At 42.6% G+C, this 5,000-nt stretch overlaps 1 protein-coding gene across 3 annotated transcripts in view; it reads left to right on the plus strand.

The window, feature by feature from the left end:
• LOC119578907 (heparan sulfate 2-O-sulfotransferase pipe-like) overlaps positions 1 to 5,000 on the plus strand; it is a 23,239-nt gene that overhangs the window by 14,417 nt on the left and 3,822 nt on the right. The gene's annotated exons all lie outside the window — the stretch shown is intronic.

The raw sequence follows: 5,000 nt of genomic DNA on the forward strand, positions 1-5,000 counted from the left end.
CGGGAAATAAAATTCTACGGACGTCACCTCCATCTTTGAAAGCAAACGAACCGGCGACCACTTTCGTTATATCCATGGAAAATTTATCAACACTTGTTACTGTGTAATCGTTATACCAGTCGTAGATACGTGATTTAAAGTGGTGTTCAAGGTAAGGAGGAATAGAAAATTTAAGCCTATTTGTTTTTGCAGACTGAGTATTATCAACAGCGTATCACCTTACTGTTGCAAAGTGGTCACTGATCTGTTGCAAGCATGCTTCTGACGTTTCCATGCATAAGATCCCTTCCTATTACATAATTTAGCCTGCCCCCTCTCTGTATCATATACTGTCATAGATCTATTGTTCACAAAATGTCGGAACTCTTCGCCATTTTCATTGCATTGACTATCTCCAAATGTATAATGTTTAGCATTAAAATCTCCCATGCATATTGTGCCGTGATTCTGAAAGTTGGGCAGTGAATCAGTCTGAAACTTTCTACACCTTGCGTATACATTGTACAGAGAGAAAAACCCAGAGGCTGTTCGAATATGTAAATGCTGATATTGCACATTATTGTCATCAGACTTCTGCACCAGCTTATGCGGTATGGTGTCACTGACACAAGTCAATAGGCCTGTCATTCCTGTGTTCGTATAGGAGTGGTACCCTCTAATTCTAGGGGCGGTTTTTATTTTAGTGGCTGATGTGAAGGGCTCTTGTAATCAGATAACGTCAACATTATTGTTATGAATATAGTAAAGTAAGTCAACTCTACGGTTGACACCACGTATATTCCATGAAAGAAAAGTAATTGTTTTCTTGTCCCCCATCACACCCTATGATTAGCTGATTGGTCAAGTTTGTGTTTGATGAAGCCCTTTAGTCTGCATATTTCTTGTACAGCCATTACATATTTGTATTGCATCTTGTTTACCTACCGTGAGTCTACGCGTTTTCCACGTTTTCCACCTGGTAGCATTTTCTGAGTGATGCCCAACAGTTCGTCTTCTTCCTGCGCATCTTCGTCGGCGTCATTTTTACTGTCACTGTCGTCACTGTTTTCAGATGATCCGTCGTGAATAATAATAATATCAGAGCCCTCATACGTATTTTCAACATCACTAACATCATTAGAAAGCACATTTTCCCTATCAACACGATCACTTTTGTTTTCCCATTATCATTTTTTTTCAATTCAGCAATCTCTTGCCTGATGTTTTTTTTTTTTTTTTTTTTCAATTCAGCAATCTCTTGCTTGATGCTTTTTTTCAATTCAGCAATCTCTTGCCTGATGCTTCTTATTTCCTCGGCCGTATCCATGTCTTTTTCATCTATGGTTCCTTCTGTGGCACTGTTTCCTGGGATGGGGAATCCCCCTGGCAGTTACGGGAATTCCTGTGGGTTGGTGACGTCACGCGGCCCTGGGTGGGGTGTGGCTGGGCTGGGCATTGCCACTCCGCTGTCGATGGGTACGCTCAGGGCAGGGTGGGGGGGGGTGCTCGTTGCGGTTTGTTGGGGCAGTTACGGTGCCAGGCCGTCACACCTTCCGCTCCGCACCTAACGCACCTCTTCACGATGGTGGCGGCGTCTTCGTTGTCGTTGTCCTTCTCGTGGTTTCTTGCAGGGCAGTCCTTTGTCGGGTGAGCTTCTGCACAGACAGCAGAAGCTGTTTCTTTCCTGCAATATCTAGCTACGTGGCCGTAACCCTGGCACTTGTAGCAGGCCACAACCTCTGAGCTCCACGGTCGAATGGAGCTCGGCTCTATGTATCTTCCAAAGAACTGGTACTCTTTAGGTGGCGAATGCTCTTCGCTCCATACAATGGTGGTCCTGTTTAAGGGCTGTCCGTCCTTATAAATCCTCCGAGCTTTAAAAACACCCGGAAGATGCAGTGCTTCCTCAGCGGCCGCCTCCTTCGGAAACCTGGTAACCAGGTAATCCCCATATTTTTTCCTTTTGGGCTGATAGTCGTCTTTGTTCTGTAGAGAGATCCCCGCCGCAAATGTGCTATTAATCATCAGGAACACATATTTTTGTTGTTACCGTCGTACACAGACGTAGCGCGCATGTCCCCACCCACCTCCATGCTGGGACAGTGAGGGGGTGGTTGTCTCGTCCGCTTCTTAGGTGATTAATTCGGGCGCGGGGAGGGTGTGAGCGCCAGGTCAAGTGCTGTCACCTGGGCTCGCCAAAGGTCGTTTGTACAGCACCCTCTTACTTTGGCACCACACTCAGTATTCGTAATTTTTACTAAGCACTGTGTTTTTTTTCTAGATTCCCTGATCAGAGCATCATCACAAGAGACGATGCAAATAATTCTCGACAAACACAACAAAGGCTCATGAGTGTGGATTAGTCATCTCCGCTGAGAAAACAATGGCTCTCAACCCATATATCATACGCCCACCCACTTTTCGCATAGGTGACCAGGAGCTTGACATGTGCCATAAGTATAAATATCTCGTTGGGAACGTAAATGATGCAGACCTGGTCCTTTCTCTAAAGAAGAGATTCTGGGAGAGATTGAAACCGTTGAAAGTTCTTGTTGGAAGAGAACATGGCAACAATGTTAAGCTCGCTAGACTGTTTTACTTGGCTTTTATAAGGTCAGTTGTAGACTACCATGCACTGCACTTGTTGCAGTGTAAGGAATCAGAAATAGGTAGTTTGGAGGTAGTGCAAAATGAAGCTATGAGGATTATCCTCGGCGCCCCGAGAACAGCAAGGATAGTGAACATGAGATCAAAATTAAACTTAACATCCATTTCTGATAGAATAATATTTATTTACACCATATTTGGGGTCAAAGCTCTGAGGGAACCCTCGTATCTCTCAGATTTCCAAAAACAACTGCAACATAAAATCACGCAAGTAGACGTGACTAATCACACACACGCGCGCCTTCTGATACACAAAATCTCCATGAACATTATAAAACTCCAATTAGTAGAATACCAAAAGGTCGATCCATTCCACCATGGAAGAATTCAACATTGATCGTGCACCTTACATGTCTACCACAAACAAACAAAAGCAGGTGGCGATGGGGAAATTGTGAGTTGCATTAAGCGTAACGTAACTTATGCAACAGAGCATAATTTCAACATTCAATTTGTATGGATACCATCTCATGTTGGCATACGCAAGCACGACCACGTAGACAAATTGGCGAAAGAAGCCTGCAGCAAAGATACCGTGAACATAGATCTCGGGATGCCTCTTGCTAGGGTTGCACATACATTGAAACGTTCTCATAAGGAAGAACTCAATTGCCCGAAAGCTGTACCCTAAGGCACCGCGATCAGTATAGAGATAGCAAGCCTTCCTATGGGTGGCACCGAAGTCAGACCAGACAGAGTAGCGTAAATATCTATCAAAACACGTTAAATACATGAATTAGAGAGAGAGAGAGAGAGAGAGAGAGAGAGAGAGAGAGAGAGAGAGAGAGAGAGAGAGAGAGAGAGAGAGAGAGAGAGAGAGAGAGAGAGAGAGAGAGAGAGAGAGAGAGAGAGAGAGAGAGGGAGAGAGAGAGAGAAAGGGAGAGAAAACAGGCATTGGTAATTACAAAATAATCGATCTCACAAGCGCGTAGTACTACATAAACTACGTAACAGATCACAGTAATGACTTACGCGGTTGTATTTGTTTTGATCCTCGGAAGGTAACCAGATGGAGACTGAAAAAAGATGGGTCGATCTTCTCTCTTCTCTGTCATTTATCTCCTTTATTTTCGATGTGTGCACCTTTTGCTATAGATAAGAAAGTCTTAGTTTTCGTCAGAGTAACCACTCCATCATGATCTGTTTTTCCGTTTAATTTGTGTTCATTTTCTTGTCGCCTTTTACTCTTCTTTTAATATATATTCCTCACTTTTCGTTTTCTGTTCATCTCTTTTTTATATAATTCCTTCTCTCCTGTTCTCATTTGTTTCCCCTATTCTCCTCTCACTTTCCTCTCTACATTCCATTTTTCTTTCCTATGCCTTCACCTTTATTCGTTACTCTCCTATCACCTAAAAATTCCATGTCCTTTAGAACCCTACTTTTATCCTCTCTCACTTTACTAACATTCCTTGAGTTTCCCCTTTTCTTTATCGTCTCTTTACCGTTTTCTTTAACATTTCTTTCCATCTCTATTTTTCGTTCTCTCTCTCTCTCTCTTTTTTTTTTTTTCTTTTTTTTTTACATCTCTTCCTCTCAGGTTTTCTTCAGTCTCTCCCCTTTCCAACATTTCTCTCCTATTCTCTTTTCTCCTATGTATTGACTTTTCTCTCTTTCCTCAATATCTTCTAATGTATTTTTTTCCTGTTTCCCACCTTTTCTCTTGTTTCTTCTTTTGAATATCCTCTTTTCTTCTTCTATGCCCCCAGCTACTTATTTTCTTATCCGTTCCTTTTCATTCCTCCCCTTCTTTCCTTCTTTTCCCATTTCTCCCTCCTCTCTCGTTTCTCAAATCTTCAACATTTTCCCTCTCCCGTCTTCTTCCATTACAATTCTCTTTCTCTCTCTCTCTCTCCTATCCCCCAACTTCTCTTCCCATTCATTTCTTTCTCATACTTTTCTTTGCATTACTCCTGTTCTCTCTTCTTTTCTCATTTATCCCCTTTCTCTCTCTCACTTCTCATCCGTTTTATTTAATTTTCCTTCTCCTATATTTTCCTTCGCTTTTCCCTCTTTCGTCTTTAATCTCTCCCCTTTCTCACTCTCAGGTCTTTACCATTTATTTTTTTCATTCTTCTTTCAAATTTTCCCTCGTGTCTCTCTCAACTTTTTTCTCGGCCTTTTTCCTTCCCACAAAATCGTTTCATTTCCCTTTTCCGATAATTACTTTCTTGTCCTACTCATCAATTCATTCGAAACCCCTTTCCCCTCGTATTTGCCCTCTATCGCTCCCCTTTCACGTCCTCACCCTTTCTTTTCTCCTTCTCTGTGTCCTCCTCCCTCTCCCCCTACTTCTCCCCTCTCTCTGCCTCTCCTTATCCCCTCACCCTTAATCTCTCTCCCCTCTCACTCCC

This window comes from Penaeus monodon, chromosome 11 (genome assembly GCF_015228065.2).
Source record: "Penaeus monodon isolate SGIC_2016 chromosome 11, NSTDA_Pmon_1, whole genome shotgun sequence".
In the NCBI taxonomy this organism is placed as follows: Eukaryota; Metazoa; Arthropoda; class Malacostraca; order Decapoda; family Penaeidae; genus Penaeus; species Penaeus monodon.